Below are 19,807 nucleotides of genomic sequence, written 5' to 3' on the forward strand. Positions count from 1 at the left end.
ACCTTTTGTACTGAAAGGACGCGCTGCATTTTAGAGGCAACCGACAAACACGGCTGTATTTATATCGTTGTCTTTTGGCAGATTCTACCAGTGAATCGTCCTAAACAGTAGTGCTTTGTTTTTTGTTAGCTTGATCAAAAAGCACCTCATAATACCATTGTGAATAGATTTTGAGCGCCGAAGGGCTTATCAATTTATGGGAGTTAAAAAAAGTCAGAAACACAAACCAAAAGTATATAGCTGGCGAAGTGCCGAACGCTTTTCCTACGTATATACAGAAAAATAGTATCGTTGTTTGTGTTAATACGTCATGACAAATAAAATTCGAATATTAGTATATGGAAAATCGGAATCATAACTGTCATAAACTTTTCTTCGCCCCTACGTCCAGACCGTGATATAGCCAAATACTAGGAATAGGATGTACCATTACTATCCTATATACTAGCTGAAATGTCATTGGGTCACTGACAAAAGCCAGGACTACCAAGTGCCAGTAAGGATCGTTTGGCTTAAGGTTTGTTGAATGCCACCCGAGACCCAGACCTTCAAACATTCACGAAGATTGGAAGCGTACAAGGGGAAGGGAAAGAATAAGCTAGCGGCGTTTTCATGTGCCCTCAACTACGCCTCTACTACTTCTTTTTTTTTTTTGGCTAATCCCGTTAGTCCCGTCACACTCTGGTATATCCATCGCTCGGCTCCCTTTTTTTCGCCTTTTCTATCACACGCTTCACTCCTCCACATAGGTCGTCTCTACGTAATACTAGATATGTGTGCATGTGTTATTATTATATGTTCGATCCTGCTAGAGGCCGAGTGCGAGGCACCTGCGTTTCTGCCTTGCTAGCGGCAACTATTTCGATCCCGAGGCCGCCTTCTGACTCTAACTCGATCTACTCTTGGCCATAACTCATTTAAGAGCTTTGGCTAAAATATATGATTTTATTATAACACGAGGCCTTGAGGTTCTCCACGAGCAAGGTTTTGGTGGACATGAATACGTACACAAACTTGAATGGGACTGATACTGCTGCTGCAAACGGGATTTTTGTTAACACGGAATATATGATGAGTTTGCGCTAGCGCCCCAGGCGGCTCCAGGAGAATGCTGCTGTTCTGGGCTACGATCATGGTTAGAAATGAAAGCAGGTCTTGGGGCAACAGTTATAGATAAATAGTTTAATTTATTAGGAAGACTGCCAAGGACGGCAAGCATATATATTCTATCGCCTTCTTTTTCTTCCGCTTTTTTCAAAGTCAAAGGAGATGATGGCGCAATCATTTTAGATAACCTTTTCCATAACGTTAACAGTCTTACCTCTGTTTTTCTGCGAACATATCAGTCGAGCTTTCTACACCTGTTTTTGCTTCCATATATTTTGCTTCTGAGTCTCTAAATCTGTATCTATCGATGTGCAACCCCCAATAAGGACAGACAGAAAACGCCAAGAAATATATAACGAAAGAATCGAATTATATAACCTTAGACGGTAAAATTGTCAGTATTTTGTATGAATAGTTTAACTTTGTTAGGCGTCACATCCATGAGGGAAATCCCGTGCTCAGTTTCAAGACGAGCGTAACGAACCTGTTTTTTGCACTTGTATACACCAGTCTACAAATGTAGGAAGAATATTAAGAACTATAAGGCTTGCATAGTCATTTCACAGCCCATATTGCACATTTATACTTGCATTTTAGTAGTTGAAATTTTAGAAATGGAAATTCAATTCTGCGAAGTAGGTTAGGTAAAATTGGCATAGCAATGTGTGACCGCCATTGATAGCAATCTTGTTTGGACATTTGCAACACCAAGAAGTCCCGGCTGCTCTCATCTATATACGTTGAATTTAGTATTTGGATAACTCCAATCGGTAAAACATTTTCCTTATGGCTGAATAATTGAGGACTTAAACAATGTCCTTAATCTTGTCTCCGAAGCTGGCATGAAGCCTGCTTAGTTTCCGTGCTTATGGACATAATGGGAACAAAGACCAGTGTCGTTCTCGATTTGCTGCTAAGTACAGAATGGGGCATTTAAATCCTGATACGCTTTGTCGAGCTGTTGATCGCAGTGGGTATTCACTCATCTGCTAATTTTGGCATCGGAAGAGTGCATATTCTTTCCATGATGACGGAATGACGGAAAGGGATGCGTTTGTTTTCTAATTTGAGCGAGAATTAGCTATTATGCAGTGTCTTTATACATGACAAACCTCCGTTAAGGTTAAAAGTTTTTTGTGTGTTTAGAAACGACGGTCTACGTCACGGGTAGTTTTCATACAATTTTCGAAAATTCGATTAAGATTCTCTTAAGGCAACTCTGAAGGTTTTTAGTTCGCTTTAGATTTAAAAGGCTCGAAAATCTATCCAGATGACTCATAGGCCATTCTTGATACTTGCATTTTTAAAAAAATTTTTATAATAGAAATTAACAGCTATTTTAACGAGCAGAATATCAACTGCTAACTTGGTCGTTCCGATCAGCTCTGACAATAAGCTTTTTTAAAACTTTCTGGTTTTTTTTTGCACCACTGGACTTTTTGATCATTGTAAGGTTTTGTATTTTTGGACCTTTGACCTGTTACCGGCACTAAATTTAATTCCGCTATAATTTTTTTGTGTAGCATATTTGGGCGACATTTAACGTGTTTACTACCTACTAATATCAATTGACTCACTGTTAATAAGTTCATTGCGGATTAAAGGAGGGATATTTTGAAAATGATTTAGTAATGATTTACATCCAGAATTGATGTAATCGCTTTGAATTGTGGATATATTTAATAACGATGGCTGTCAGGAATGACACTTCTAGCACGCGCAAAAAATATATTGAGATATTTATTTTTGTTCAGGGACAATTTTAGGAGTGACTCATAAGAAAAAATTCGGGTTTACCCCTCCCCCCCCCCCAAAGCACATGATAAATCATTTTATTTATTGAGTCTGTAGTAAATGTCAATGACAGCATACATTGGATGCAGTCAGTGAAAACTCGCGTTGCTAAGATATAAACGGCAATTTCTTCCAAAACCTTTTTCAAAGACATATTTTTGCATTTCAATTTGGGGTCGATGTACTGGACATTGATCCCACTGAAGCTCCACAAGCACCGTGGTGGAATAACGTAAATGCTCGAGCCAGGTGGCTTGGCAAGCTTCGTCCTATTTTGTGACTTGATATGGTTACCTTGAGGCGCTGGCCCGCAACAAAATAAAGTGACAATTTTAGAGTACCATACTTTTATTGTAAGCACTATACGTGAGTTAAGTCTACGTAAATCACCATATAGCACAGATGAATTCGAGTTCCAACAGATGTGCACACGTATTGAAGAGTCTCTGTTCCACGAATTTCCGTGAATCTCTACTCAAGGACGTTCCAAGTTAAGACGGGGGTCATAAAAAAGTGTATTCCTCGTTCAATTAGCTTGTCCTTCGAGGCGGAAACGTTTATAGGGAGCGTTTACGACCGAGCATTTTGCTGAGTGCCCTTTCCATAAGTAGCCTCTAAATACGTGATGGGTTTGCCCATGGTACAGATCTGTCCATTAGTGTAAGTCGGATCGACATTTCGTTGAACTCAGCTTCTTCATTTAAAGACATCTAGTTCTAATGTTCTATTCACGGAACGTTTTAGGCTGTGCTTGTCCGAGCGCCTACTGCGGCATTGATAAACGCGCTCAGATAATGTTAGCTAGCACCCTGCAGTGGGCTACCTGATATCATATAAATGTGCAGATATTGAAATTCAGATTAGATTACTTTGTATAACCTGAGATCGTTGTTTTCATACTCACTGTAAAGGTGTTCCGCTTGATGCCGACCTTCTGACAAACAATGCATATATATATATTTACGGTCTACTTGTGTAGTGCGGCTCTCCAGTAGGTCCTCTTTTATTCCGCTCTCCTCCATGCTGCCGTCTCCTTTAGCCCGACTCACGCACGCGTTCTCATGATCGCGTAGTGCACGCTAGCTAGCGTGAACTACACGACAGGTGCTTAGGCGTATTCCAAAGTCCTGTCAAAGTTGCGGTGTTTTGAACTGAACTGTTTAAAACGAGTAATTTTATAGACGAAGGACCGCCGTTAGTTTAATCCTTAGTCGGTTTCTATAGATCAATGTAACGTATTAAAAAGTCATAGAATAAAGTAGTCTTAAGGTGTAAACATTTGGTTCGACAAAGAAATTGTTATGAAAACATCAACGCTAATGATTCTAAGGTACAGTGTGGAGGAGCTTACAAGGCACATGCTCCTCAAAGCATAGATAAATCTAAACATGTTCTCAGTGTTTAGGAGCTTGCTTGGTTTTGCGTGTGGTTTTTGGCCGTCACAGCTGTGGCATCCACGGATATTTCGCTCTCATACGTTGGCGTAAGGAAACGAAGCTACCAGAGAACAAATGACCGCTTGTGCTATATAGTGCATTGCTAGCTGGTATGAGTGGGGCATTGACATAGCCGCAGGTGTTGATCCTAGATCGCCGAACGCCCGGAGGCTATAGGCGGTACCCGCTGGGAGCTAATGTTGGCTCGGTCCTGAAAATGAGCCTACCAGCAAAGTTTGGGAAACGATGCAGGACGTGCTGTTAGGCTGGTAAGCCTTCGTAGTCAGTATCGAGAAGCACATGTCTCGAGCTTGTTGCTGTCTGCTGAAAGGCAATGCTTGATGATGGGATGGCAACACCACTCGGAGGCGGTTGACTAGATCCACCTCAGACCAGACTTGCCGCCCGATATCTGACTCACATACGTACACATCTAGGCGCAGACAGTGGTGGCAATCTGGGTAACTCAGTTTGGTTCCATCACAACATCTCACCGCACATGTCTCACCCCTAGTAAATTTACCTATCCAAATCAGCTAGACGGGTTCCCAAACACCTACTCTGTCTTGACGCTCTCTGTTCGACATCTTGCGACCGTCATCGCGATCTCGAAGAATCCTCCATCTACGTATATGAAGCATGTACGTCAATAGCTGTGGCGCCATGATGCTCTGTGATGGGAGCGCTGTCGCTCGAGCAGCAGGAATGGCAAGCGGTCCTAATTCGAACAATTCGAATCATCCAGCGTAAGCTGCAAAAAGGGGGTTTAGTTGAGGGTCAGAGAGGGCGGTGCGATGGCATGACCGGGGGATGTTGAACGTTTTCGTACTCACCGCTTGCCTCATTTGGTTAATCAAATGCGTATGTATATGTATGTAAATGTGTAGAATCAATAAAAAGCAGGAACTAGGATGATACGAAACAAAAAGATACAAATGTCCAAATATTGATTCTTAAGTGATTGCTTCTGGTAATGCAGAAGCTATTACAGTACAAGTTTTTTTTTAAAGAAAGATAAAAGGAGGAAACATGGAAAAGACAATTTTTTCAGGTATTGTGGGTCACTATCAGCTGATAAATGTATAATATAATGGTTTTTGTCTCTAGTCTTCAATCCCCGCTGCTTTCGCTAGCCATATTAGTTTTAAAGGAGATTCGATAACGACTGGAGTTTGTACTCCATTTTGTTGATGTAATTAGCCACAGCTGAGTAAAATTAATTTTTGTCAATAACTTTTCCATGGAACTTCACTGTCAAAGGAAAAAAACATGTATTTTCCCCTTGTGTACTCGATGAAAACTGGATTAGAGTAAAAGAAAGATCATTTTGAGGGAGCTAGCTTGAAAAATGCAGAAGGCTGTCTGTAAAGTCGTAAGTTGTGCCAAAGCAATATTGTGCAGCGGATATTACTGGGATGGGTGAAGAAGCTGGAAGCAACGTGTGTTCAAATAGTGCGACCCAGATGAACGTTGTCCAAGAAAAAGTACGTGAATTTTTCACTATCGGGTACGATGAATTATGCCTATATCTAACGTAAGTTTCACTTATAGTGTTCAGCTAGATTTCTCTATGAAAACAAAGCATGCGGAAACGGCTGCTGTTAAATGCATGTTTAATACAAAGTTAAAGATCGCAAAACCTGGCTGTTTAACGACTGCCTAAAACGGCGACCGAAACGAGAGCAGTACATGCTAGACAACAAGGGATTTCCTTAGGCAAACAATTAGTCAACTAACTACTGTGGTTTGTTGGTTTGGACTCTGCCGGGTTTATAACACTCTGGTCAAGATCTGGTAAAACGGCAATATGGGTTTGTGCGCAAGTAGCGAAAGTGATGACTATCCGTAAAATGACAAGATGAAAGCGCACCAGCAACTTCGTGCATGCATATAAACCGCATGTGAGTGCAGCGTGTAGTAAACTTCGGTCGATAGTGATAACATCCCTTTTCTCATTGATAGGAACTATTTAGTGCGTGCGGCTTGCGTTGAACATGCTTCAAGTCTAAATGCCGAAACGTATCGACCATCAATGTCGGCTCAGCACTGCCCGATTACGTCGCTTCCCTGCTGTCTCTCTTCGCCTTGCCTTTAAACAAGCGGCATTCGATAACCGCCCGACGCCTGTTTCTAGGTGCTTCTGTGTCCTTCGTCACGTCGAAGCGTATTATTGCTTAAACTTGACCGATCTGTTTGGATGCTTTTCATCATCCGCTGCATAAGTCACTGGCCATTAGATGACGCGTTTACACAGTGGATTCAGACTGTTGAAGTGCTGCCGAGGTAAGCATAGCGAGACCAGCTAGTTGAAGAAGTAGCGAGAAAAACAAACGTAAATATCGGAGGTTGATTTGAAACGCGAAACGTTGAGAGCTCATAAAAAGAAGAGCTGGGAAAAAGGTTAGATAAGTTGGAGGGAACTGAGGCGAGATCCGAAATTATACTATTAGATGCTTTTTAAAGCACAGCATGAGGAAGTGGACGAAAATTTATGGATATGCGAAAAGTAATTGAAAGTTAAATTTGCAAAATATCGGAAATTCATCGCAAGACCGATCGTTATCTCGTTTTAATGTTTAAAAGGTAAGATAAGATAATTAAGAATGCCAGAAAAGAACGAGTGACATAGAGAATGATATCTAGGTGGTTGGATCGGATTTATATCTCTAGGTCTAGTCTACTATTTTACTTGATACAGTTACCTACAACATCGCATCATCGTTCTGATTGCTTATCTAACTGATTTCAGATAACGTGACTCTGAGAGTTTCCACCCTGGGCTGAGAATTTTTATGTTAAAAAATAGCCTTGTTGATGCACTTGCACCAAAACTATTATTGAATATTCCGAGGAGCGACGGCGGACGCACAAAGTACCACTTTTTAGGCACAACCCAGAATACAGTTGGATGTACCTATAAAATTGTCTCACTCTAGTTAGTTCAAACATATTTTAGTAGTGAAATCAACTCTGCGTAGCCTCCCTTAGAAGAGTGTATCGATAGAATAATACGGTATATATATGGCGCTTCGAAGATAAACCATCTTCTAGAGACTTTTTGCAGTGCTGTTAAGAACCGTGTATTATCCAATCCACCAGACCATTAACCGGTTATAGAAAAACGGGGATGTGTTTATCGCAAGCTGCCACAACCTTTGCGATGCTTGATGTTTCGGACTCGCTTACCTGTTTTAAAACTTTTGTTCCGAAACGGCGGGGGGCGGATGAGTGTGCAAAGGGCGTGGTTTTCCCGAAGCTACAGCTCAACTTTTAGTTCGCGCCTGGTTTTGCCACATATACGGGAGACTACAGCCATTGGCAAGAACCGACCATCTAACGAAAGATCCATTAAGGAAGAAAAGACAAACGCAAGAGTACTGTTTCTCAATTTCCTACAGAATGGTTCTTAAAATCTAAGCTAGCTTGATCGAGGCAAGGACCACTAAAAAACGAGTTACTGAAATGAATGCATGCGGTAAAAAAAATTCAATATCTGTATTTAATTAGGTATATATATATATATGTATGTGTATTTAGTAAAATTTGTTTTGGTGTTTCAGACAAAACCGTTTGGCTTAGTTTTCTTTTTGCTAAATTTCAAAGTTGGTCAGACTTCTGGCTAAATTCACTACATCCTTTCTTTTTGCTGTAGTGAAGCTACCTCTCGCTCCTGTTTCAGAGGCCTGAACTAGCATCTTGTCGGAGGAACAGTTATCGGGTGCAAGTGGAAGCAATCACAAAGAAGCTAGGCACGATGTGCAAGTCTTCCGGCCCATCGCGCCCAAACAAGCAGCCTCCCCCCTGGTTCTCCAGCCCCAATTCCCATGTTGCTTGCTACCATTTTCCATACGAACTTCCCTCTGTCCCTTTAGCGCAGCCCATTCTAGTTGGCGCATCTTATCCAGAAGGCAGGGCATGCAGTTCGCTTGGCCGGCACTGCTTCCAAATACACTTTTTATGAGCAAGTGTCAAAATGTGCGTAAAACGCCGAGAACAGGGAACATCGAGGCTAAACGATCTAGTAACAAACAGATTGACGCTCGTCGAGCTGTGCACGCTACTGATATCTTTGTCCTTGCCGCGTCCGCCCAAGGCGAAACGAACAGGAAAGACGACGGGGGTAGGTCCGCCAACTCTCGAACTGTCGAGTGGCCACTGACCGTTTTCCTTCTAACCGCTCTATGCTTGTACCACTATGCATTGTAGGTGCTCAGGCCATTTCCGGTCGCTGAGCGCCTATCTTAGCCATCAAATGTAAGCGTACAAGTAAGCAACAGTGCTCGTTCGTTGAAATGTAAATTTGGAAGGTATCTAAGAACCGCTAATTTATTTTAATATGGTAGGGCTTGTTAGGGCCCTTATCCTTACAGACGAATGACGCTCAGAACAATATTTCAACGTTTTACTGAAGCTCACTGAAGGAAACTTGTTTTACATCAAAACTAAGTATGTAGAATCTACCTGAACAGGTTACGGCTCTTTATATTAATGGCTTTGTTTTTTTAATAAAAGGAACAAGTCGACACGTATGCGTCTGCGCCTAAAAAATGAGATATTAACTTTTATTTTGTGCGGGTATGTAGTTTTTGTCCCTGTTATTGTCAAGAAAAGTTGCGATAACATAGGTTTCTAAACGAACAAGATGAGCTCCTACAGTTCTTTACTGTACCAAGTGTACAGGTGCAGGAACCTCTCCATCTACGAAGGAGCACATAGCTCGCAACCTATTAGCCTGCACGCACATAAACTGAACAAGCTTGAGATTCGCAATCAGCTAAAAGGCTTGCCTCAGCAGCACATCACTGCTGCTAGCAGCGCTGCCGAGCTTGATCACGGGAAAAGGCGAGTGTTCAAATCACCTCTCTTTGCTTGCCGCTTCGCTGTGGAAAGTTCCATTGGGAGCAAAAGTAACTGTCCGACACTCACGTGGTGGCAGCAAAAGCTATCCCGCAACACGACTCCTACTGCTGCTGCACTTATGCAGCGTTTATCCACCCTATGCCACTTCCCTTTGCCGACCCTTCCGTCCCCTTCCTAGCCCTTCTCAATTCTTCAATGGATACCGACCAACCGCGTCTGCCGTATCGGATGCGGCCTTTGAGTCCGCCACACGCAACGGTTAAGCAGTCGTGTATAGTGGGACCAGTGGCAAAGCAGAGACACCACGCCAATCCATCTTTATAACCAATTCCCCTATCGGCCATCGCCTTTCCTCGTCGTACTTAACCTTCTTCTCGTTCGCTCGTTTGCTCTTATTGGTACATCTCCTCCGCTCCTTTTCTGTCCTTTCTCGGCGCTCGTTTGCCATCGGTGCGTTCTTTGCGTTCTGTACACGACCTCCTACCATCCCCGTCCCCCTTGCACAAACTGGGTACCGCCCTTCTGCCTTTAGCTTTCCTTTTCGTGGGATACTGCCCCTGTTTCGAGATTGACACACTTCCTTACATCTTCTTATATACATACTTATGTACTCGCACACTCGTTCGCTTTGCCATTCTGTTATGCATGCGGTCTCACTGTATAATTGTGTCTTACTAAGAGGGCACATAGAAAACACCACAAGGATTTCCTTTTCCCCTCCAAATGTTTTCCCCGTTCCACCTTCTCCTGTTCTCTTCAATTCGTTGACATTTTGTATATCAAGCACTGCTTTAGTCGACTATTGGCGCCCCGTTTGGTTTGCCGCGCTACTCTACTGCGCACCAAACAGCAGTTGATGCTGTTGAACGTTCAACTGTATAGCCTGCAAATGCATTTAAGATGTAATGGCAATCACCAGCCATACAGTTTCTTTCCCCAGGTCTAGGTCTCGTTCAGCCAACATTCAGTAGTCCACCAGGGGGATGGACCATTTACTCAGCTTTGTCTGAGATTCGATAGACAAACCATCCCTATTATTTGGATTGACATAGGTCTGTCTCACTATTGTCTCCAGACGGTGCGACTTCTACAAAGCCATTTGGTTCCCGGATCCATATAACTAAAAAAATTTAGCATAGAATATTTTTGCATAGAATATAAAAATGCTACCCTATTCTTTGCAAAGATCTAAGCGTATATATAATATATTCACAGAGCGGTTTTTAAGAGAGTGATTAAAAGGATAAATCAACTCTTAGTAAAATGTAATTTTCGCAACTACGCAAAAAGCTCACAAAGCTGGACTTCATTGCCGTCATCTGGCATCTTCTGGTCGCTCCGTGCTGGACATCAAGCCTTTACTTTGCATTATTTTTCGTAATTAAATAGTAATTGCAGTAAGATGGTCTATAAATATTTTGCGTGCTTGCCACTTAGCCAGACAACTTCTCATGTCTTTCTTACCTTCTCCTGATTCCCGATTTTTTCTGTCTGTGAAAGGTAGCATATTGAAAGCCCGTAATATTTCCCGTAAAAGCTATATGATGTGTTGATTATTGGATCTTCTTTGCGATTCCTACGCTGGGTCCGCTCGTTTAAGAGCGGCTGACGAAAGGTCGACTCCGGCACATCAGTCGCCTAGCGCCAGCACCGTCAATGGTAAGACTTCGTAGAAAGCTTGAATAAGTTTCCTTGTACTGATGTGAAAAAATATATCTTTTGTATATATTGGTGATATGTAGAGGTACAAATGTTATATACAAGTATGTGTAAATGTCTCATATAGTTTCATATATGAAAGATATACATCTAGCTAAATATGTCGATTATAATTCTGTGAAAACTTGGAGTGACCAATACTTAAATCACAGGTCTATCATGCAGCTTGTTCTGTGATAACGTCCTGCTAATGTGTACATTCAAGGTACCTAGTATGCCTAAACTGAACTTCAGCTAATACATCCATATTTATTGTAATTCAAATATCGTACCTGATATTATAGGGTGACTGTGAGACCGCAAGGAAGGTATCTCCATTAGTTTAAAATTAGGGCTGTAAACTGTATGCACATATTTAAACAAATGTGTCTCCCCTTAGCTTGTTCTCTAATAACTATGTGAACATAAAAATGTTTGTTGAATCTTCTTTTTTGTGTTGTCCATTTGCATAAACAGGCAGATTTGTCTGACCGGATAGGGTCAAATCTTTACTACCTGGATAGTTCTTAATATCTAAGAACCTTAGAGAACTATGAAAGTAGTTTAGTGAAAGGACAGATGCACGAGAAGATGTCATTCTGTAGAGCGAGCACAACTCCGAGCTCCATACATGGCGAGCGCGTGCGCACGTCCCCAGTGGCTAAGAATACTTCTAATCCCCATGACTGGTCCCAACATGGTGGCCCCTGTATCTCGGGCCATTGCCCCATCCTGATCCCCATCATGCTCCTTAATGTCCCTGCCGCCACAGTCCGCTACCTGGAGTTCTCTTTCTCCTTCAAACGCTCCTGTATGCTCTCTAGTACATATAGAATATGAAGGCACGTTGCTATGTTAACTCTAGCATGGGTTGCTGCTTGGCCGTCTTGAAGCTTAGTCGCTCGGAGCAACGAATGTCTATCTCTTCTACGGAGCTGGCAAAGTTATGTTCCCAGCGGGCGAAAGAACGAACGCGTGGATAACTGAGGCTGCCTGAGGAAAGCCCGACACAGCTTCTAATTGTTTCATGAGTCACAGTCGCACGAGCGTCTGCGTAAAGAAGGCTTCCCCGAATACCTACCTGGCCAGCCTAACCTAGCTAAATACGTAGGAAAAAGGCAAGAGCCGTTTGCCACTCAGCCACCGACGCTCCAACCATAGCGCTCCCTTCTTCGGGCGATTCTTAGTTCGCGTAATGGCGCAGTCGAGCAGCAGCAGCAGCAGCAGCAGATGTACCCAGCCGGTGGCAGACCAAGTCTCCAGGGGACCACCGGATCACTCCAAAAATCCTGGGGCGGGGAGAAAGCTTACGGACACTGCGCCGCGTTTACATAGAGCTCCTACTACGAACATCACTACAGTCGCCACCACGAGTCGATCGTTCCAAGGTAGATGGATCTCGTCAAAATTGTCTAATTTTATTCACTCACCCGTGTAGTAGTGTGTAAGGTTCGCTGGTCTCTGCAGTACCCTCTACGAGACCATACAAATTATATGCAATCCCCGAGAGTATGCGATGCTAGCTTGGCGACGCAACTTCGCGTCGTGTGGGTGCACGACGCCGGTTTGTAGATCAAAACTTATGACTTTGTTATTGAGGAATGGAGGTGAGACAGGGAGTTGGGCAGGAAAGAAGGTGCTGAGGAAGAAGGTCAAAAGTTACACGGTCATTGGATATCCTTCCTTGACGATGACAAACGGGCATAGGCATCTAGCAGACGTTGGATACGATCGAAGGCAATATTCATTCATAGGTAGAGGAAAAAATAGCGTATCTCATTGACATAGTTTACTGCTACAGCTACCAATGTTGCTCGATACAAGCCTCTCCGCCCCGTCCATCAGCTGAGTGAATAAAGTAACCCCCAGTATCGAACGAGCATGAGGACAAGTGCAACGACTGCATTTGGACATACCTTGGCGCTTGCAACGCACAGGGGCGTAACCATGAGGCGATTAAGCGGATGTAATTGGAGCGCTCTAACTGAGATCGGCTCATTCGGTTTTGTGAAACTGTCACCACTCGTTGAGTAAACCGCCGAAGACCTTGGCCTTGAAAAAAACAAATATCTTCGAATGCCTCAGGTCAATTTAGCATCTTGGAAACAAAACCCGAGGCTTTGTTCTTTATCTCATTAGGTCACAGTAAATCTGATTTACTTACAAAGATAAAACTGTACAATTGTTACGTAAACGGTGTTTCAAGCACTTCTATTTTTTCTTTTTTGTACAAAATGGATTGACGGCTTGCTTCTTTCTATAAGAAAGTCTAGGAAACCTTAAAAGCCTGCAGAACATGACAATATTTTGACATTTTCCATCCATGTCCGAACTCTTTTTCTAAGAACGAACGTTCCAAAGGCTTCCAAAAGAAACGACTGGATCTGCTAGCAATAATTTGTCACATTTGTTATACTAATACACCGATTACTACAACTATACCCCTTCATATATTTCGTTACTGTTCAATCTATTATTTACCTAAAGTGATAACACACAGGTTTTTTTTCAATTTTGTTTAATTGAAGGACGTCTGCGACTTTCCACTCTCATTCCGAGAAGAATGTGAAATAATAATAATATGGTCCACCTAACTTGGTAGGAGCAAGTTCACCAAAGTTTTGGGTGCTCGACCACAAAGGTCAGTAAAGCCCTCTTATTGGCTATTTGTGCAGTCCTTGCTTTGTTTTTCGTCTTCACAGATCCGTGCATAACATTTTCCGTGCATGATATTTATCACGCTGGCAATGGTCATCAATGGCAGTGAGCGCGACTACGAGAAGGTAGCGCCCATACAGGTACATGTAGATGCTATAGTAAATGTTTGTATTTATGCTATCGACGTGCGTCCCACCCAGCTGTGCAAAGCCTCGACCACCAACATTGCTATACCGGCCTTTAAGCTCACCGTTTGAAAGACTTCTAGAACATGGTAGCTTAGCACTACATTTTTGCTGTTCAGAAAGGATCTACGATGTCAATGCCTGCAAAAAACCCTAGCTCATCGAACGTCGACTAACTAGGAAAAGGTTCTTTTCAAGAGCATCCAGCAGGACAACAAGAGTCAGCTACGTGCCCGCCGAACGCACGCTAAAAGTGTATGTCGATGCTTAGGCTAAGGCTGCATAAATATGCAACCTAACACGCTTAAATGTTGCAATGTAATATAAACTGCTATGAACAAAGGGTTTATCGGCCTTGTTCACGATAAAATTCACCGCATAAGATATTCTGCAGACGCTATTGTGTGTCCCACAGCAGACGCTTTGAAAACCATCATAAATTGCAGAACAATAAATTGTTGAATTTTCAATCACAGAGTATTAGCTCGACCTGTTAGACCGGATGAGCTAATAGACTTCTCAATTTCCTAATGTATGTTTATAGCAAATGATAATTTTTTAATCATTAATCAGTGTTAAATTAAATCAGTGGCAATAGAATTTATCTTATTTGCTTGACAACCAAACGCCCAATGCATCTACAGTGTTCGACGAATTAAATAAAATCGTTTCATTTTCTCATAGACCCACATGCTTTAGCCGTACATACAACTTGGCAATGCGGTTAAGAACTTTTGTTGAAAAATGCGTAAATCAGTGCGGGATCAACTTCACAGTTCTGCCTGTCTGACAGTTTTCACGCAATCGTGAACAAATATAATTCCCGCCAAACTTCTCCGAAAAGTAAAAGGTAAAAGAGTCTGACGCATGCGTGTCTGAGTGCGTATGTCCGTCCGTAAGTTGAGCTCTTGTAATTAACGTTCAGGTTAACAATGGTACATTTTGTTCTATTCTGGTCCATTTTTACTTTCTTTTCCCGTTTCCCACCCGCCATCATCAGCTCCTTCATTGTCACTCTTCCCCATCCTGTCCTCCATATTTCGTGTACCACGGCTGGAGCTTTTCGTGCTAAGTCCCTTTCACTCTCTTTGGTTAGGGATTTGAGCTGGTTGGATAGACATCACCGAAATAACGCTTGCCTATCTGATGTGCGCGAGTAAGCTCTGAGTGCGAAGGGCGTACAGCTATGCGATGCTGAATAACGTGTATGCATAATTTATATGAGGACGCATACCGCTGCAGACTTAGTATAACCCCACAGGTGGTTGGGTTTAGTATTCAAGCAAAGCCACATCCTGCACCCTCACGAGTCGCTCCTTGCGTGTAGCGAGGGTTGCAGCGCAAGGATTGGAAACGTTTCCGTCGTTCTGACCGTCGGTAGTTGGGTAGCTAAATCATTTTTTAAAGCGAGTTACTCGATAACATAAGCTAAGTCTCAATAGATAACAATTCTGTTTACACAAGCCTACTTCACTTGGACTTATGTCTTATGCCCCTGTTTGCAGTCTACCTTACTTTTTTTTATTGTTTGTTGCTTTCACCCATACAGACCCATCATCTTGCTTCCATTACTTATTTCGTTATTTTTGCGTAACATGCACGCGTCGTCGGCAGGAATGTATAAACCTATAGCTGCCTATGCCGAATCCAGAATAACGTATGAGTACACGTCACAGAGATCGCTTGGTGTATATCGAGACAATTTGTTATAATTACATAACGCACAATTCGCGTGACAAGGAAGGGAACAGTGTCGCAGAAACAACGGAAAGGATTACAGCTCTTGCCTATAGTTGGTCGAACAGTAAGGTCGTGAATCGTGTTTAAATCGTCTTCCAGCGAATGGCGTTACAAAGTTCGGAAATGTAGCTTTCTTTCATTGGGCTATAGAGCTCTGCATGGAGAAAAAGCTCCGTGGAAGGCAGCAGCCATGTATACGCCGCTTCTGAATATTAACCACTACAACTAGTAACCTGTCTGCTATTGGCGAAACGTAAGCACAGCGAAGTACTTCTGTGTGCGCCTCTTCACGTACTTTGTCTTTCGTCCTAGATAAGCTAGGTTAAAAACTTTTGTGCTTACTCATTTAATGCAGTACAGCCTAGTTGGTTTTTGTTTCTTCTATAGCGACTTTATAAAAAGATGAATTTGTGAAATGCGATTTATACAACAAGTCTGAAACCAGCCTTCTCGTTCAGCAGTGGTCCCCATTTTTTCCGATCAGTGATACGCTTCGTAAACGATACGTACTTAATCAACTATCAGAATACATGTACGGTTCTTCTATCTAGATGCATGTTCTGCTTTTGGCAAAGATTCCTTGTTTCAGCGCGGTAAAATTTTGCAGGATCGAAAGCCGGCGGAGCACTTGACCGCGGACAGGTACTCTATACTATTTCTAGCAGTAATCGGACTGCGGATTTAAACTACCCGCAGATATATATATGTACAATTTTTTTGCAATGATGGATTTGCTTGTAAATCACGATTCTGTTCTTAATAGAGTTGAAAGCAAAACTGCACCTTCATTTACGTGTGTGATGCCTAAGGTCGTTTTTCTTTTCTATATATGTATGAGAGCCATATGTTGGTTGTATTACCGCCGCCGTCTCCTGCATGATTGACATGTTTTAATGTGGCGTTGAATGATTTGTTCTTCTGTCGCTTTTGTTTCTTGTTTCCGGCTGTAAAAACTCATCTGTCTACGATTATCTGTTGGCATGTCCGGATCATTTCATTCTGCGTATTTAGTGGACGCGTACTTGTCTATGCACATATCTGCACGTACGTCTACTTCAGTGACACGCTAGCAGGTAGTGTTATACATATGAGAACGTTCAGAGTGTGTCGCAAACAGTCGTCGACCCCTCATTCATCCGGTAAAAGAGCTAGCAATGCTTGAAGCGGTAGCCATATCCGTCGTACCACGCTGACGGCGATACAGTATAAATGTATAGCAGTAACAGCAGGAGTTGTTCGACGTTCTAGTCCATGCACCGTAGTCGTATGCACCTTAAGCTGGCGTTACCGTCGCACTGCCGCAGCCGTCACTATTAAAAGAAGTGGCAGCGGAAATAGACTTGGTGGAAGAAATGATAAATGAAAAATTATCTTTTCTGATAGAAGCTACACTTGTCCCAAGTGCCTCGGGAAATTGGTGGACACATTTGGTCTCGGTGGAGCAGGAGAAAGACATGTAAGGAGCTTAGAGGATGCTCAAAGACGTGGTAAAGCTACAGAACAAATTCGCGACGAGGTGGTAACAGAATAGGGGAGCAAGAGCTTTGTGATCTTTCTGCTCGAAAGCTTGTCAACGCTAGAGACAGACGGTGATCGTCACGGTGCTATACGAGCTACAACAATTTACTGTTAAGCAAGTTGGCCAGCTAAGGTATAGTATCTGCTTGAGCCAGCTCGAAAAGAAATCGAGATTAACTTGACAATGTTTTCGCGAATGGTACGTACATGAAAATTGAGGATCCAGATCCAGATGTTGGTTTCGTGTCGATTCCTGTAACCTCTAAGAGCAGGTTCCACATTGTTTTCAATTTAGGTCGTTCAAAAAGCAGGAAGTGACATAGAAATGGGAAAGACTTACACTCGCAACGTAGAAATACAAACAGCTTAGGAACTATGTAAAATAGTTCGAATGCACGATTTCGGCTATTTCTTTATAATGATCCAGAGTCTGTATTTGGACTTGTACTTTAATGATCTACGGTTGCGAAGGTCAGAAATAATATCTGTTAGAAAGACACTAGATTTTCTCAGATAAGCAATGTTTTTCAAATGTCATGCTAAATATTCTAGTTAGTTTTGCTGGCTCTATCATAGAGCTGATTTGCTTACATTAGTAGAACTATTAATAATACTTTGACATCGATAGCAGTCAGTAACCCGGGCGAAAACCTCCAAATTAAATTAATGAATGCAATGAGATTCAGTGCGGTCAAACATCAGGTAACGTTGATCTGAGAATCTGGAACGTACCAATTCATTTTAGTTCCGCAGCCGGCATGTGTCAGCAAAGGTTTTCGTGTTTCTGAGCTGCTGTTTTTTTCTACACTCCACTGCTTTTGGGTCTGATCAGGTTTTGCGTCAGTTACGAAGTGCTGAACAGAACGCACTGGAGCCTTTCGTAAGCCGTCGTAAAGTAGTGGGCTATGCGAGATTTCAGTAAGCCATAGTTAGCAACCATGTAGCATGATAGAAATCTATTCAAAATTGTTTACGCATCTACTGAAGACAGCTTTTTAAAGGGAGACTGATTTTTCGAGCGAGACTAAAAAATTTTGCTTTGCAAGCTTTTTGCTGGTTCCGTAACGGAAGACCGGAAAAATAGGATTAATCACGAACTACTGCAAAATCCCTTATAATTGTATCTGTGTGGCAGTCAACGACGCATTTGGTCGACTTTATAAGAAGTTATTGTGTGGCTCCTCACGTATTTACACACAACCACGGCCATTAATCACACCGTGAAACTAACACTCTCTGCTGTTTCTGTATCACAATAAAAAATCATGGATAGGATGAAAAAATACAATATGTCTACAGAATTCCGTAGTTGTAGACCACATGCTTACGGTACGATGTAAGTGCCAAATTAATTTATTTTAGTCAATTTTGGTATCTACCAATATCACAAACTGCTTTCCAGTCCAATAGTTTAAAGCAACTTTACAGACAACTTTCTAAAAGCCGCGCTGTTAATTCAAGGTCGCTCGAGGCGTCTCAGGATCCGACCTGGTCATGAATGCGCAAGCTGTGGAATTGAGCAGCTGAATAATTAAAAGCCAACACATTGCATACAAATAGAAAAATGGAAAAAAAAAGAGGAATCACCAGTATCTTTTTAGGACATTGTCGGTTATTGTACAGAAATTAAAAGGGTCAACACGAGGCGGAGTCGCGCGAACAAGTGTAATTTGTCAATCGCATTATAAGACCAAAGACGAGTCTAATTTTGTTTATAGAGCAAAGTAGCCAAAAATATATCCTTTTAGAAATATCTAGCTGTTCTGTAAGTGTACTATATAAAAAGTGATGTGGCGCACTTGATTTAGAAGAGGACAGAAAAAGCAGAATAGCCAGGCGAGTTCAGAACCTTTCTGAACACTCAAGACGCGGTCTGAGCTCCCAGAGGAATTGAAAGCAAAAACTTGTCCGCATCTCTACAGCAGCAGCTGTGGTTCCTGAACGATAGATATGTCTAGACAGGACTGATGGGCGGACGCCATCTTGAAAGGTCTTCGGAGACGACCTTCACTAAACTGTAACTGTGCTGAAAAATGTGTATAGGCTTAGCTTGGCCGATTTGCAATCTAAATCCGAATGAAATTAGTTGATCTTAATATATGAGATATGGACGCTGAACAGGAGAAAAGCTGCTCGCTAAGTTAATTTAACAATAACAGTCATGATATATTATATTAAAAGTAGCATACTTGTGGGCATTTTATTTTTGAGCTTCATAGTACTTGAGGGGGCTAAATGCAGCTATATTCGGAACTCTTCCAATCGTTGGAGAGGAACATGTATAAGGAGATAGCTTGAGGCTCTTATGAATCAATTCAATTTTTCGAATTGGTCCGTTTAATAAAATAATCGTACTATGTAATAATTTTCTTCAGTATTAGTGTCGTCACGCGTAATTCACTCGTTTCATGCTCATGCCTTGGCAAGACGTCCACAATTCCGCGTCCATCCTAGCTAGCGACTAAAATTCATTGATTTCAGCGTTTGTATTATAGTCGATAGCCCCGGGCCAACGAAAACTAGCTTCCCTTTCTACGAATCGACCCCAAACCACGCATGTGCTATGGAAGATCCGTATTGCACTTCCGTACTGAGTAAAGCCTCCCTTCTAGTTTTCAAGGAGCTGACGGATGAAGAATGCAGTTAAAGGACAAAGGAGGATGTTAGGATAGAAACTCATGTCCGTAAATAGTATCCTCCTCCCCTGTCCGGTTTTACGTGCGAACAAACGCAACGTGCTATTTTCGCCTCAGGGGAACTGGGATTGGGTGGAGACAGTGGAGAGCAGGTCACCCGGTATCATCACTCCAT

At 42.3% G+C, this 19,807-nt stretch overlaps 2 long non-coding RNA genes across 2 annotated transcripts; one reads left to right on the forward strand and one right to left on the reverse strand.

The window, feature by feature from the left end:
• Positions 1–3,042: 3,042 nt before the first annotated feature.
• LOC111273932 (uncharacterized) lies at positions 3,043–7,806 on the reverse strand. The gene is made up of 3 exons (XR_015310161.1): positions 7,524–7,806; positions 3,806–5,088; positions 3,043–3,372 (listed from the first exon to the last, which is right to left on the reverse strand). It is a non-coding gene; the product is annotated as an uncharacterized LOC111273932 (long non-coding RNA).
• Positions 5,602–7,533, forward strand: LOC111273935 (uncharacterized). Its single transcript, XR_002688123.2, has 3 exons — positions 5,602–5,821; positions 6,300–6,620; positions 7,087–7,533. It is a non-coding gene; the product is annotated as an uncharacterized LOC111273935 (long non-coding RNA).
• Positions 7,807–19,807: the final 12,001 nt, after the last annotated feature.

Source organism: Varroa jacobsoni, unplaced genomic scaffold, assembly GCF_002532875.2.
Source record: "Varroa jacobsoni isolate VJ856 unplaced genomic scaffold, vjacob_1.0 scaffold_238, whole genome shotgun sequence".
Taxonomy (NCBI): Eukaryota; Metazoa; Arthropoda; class Arachnida; order Mesostigmata; family Varroidae; genus Varroa; species Varroa jacobsoni.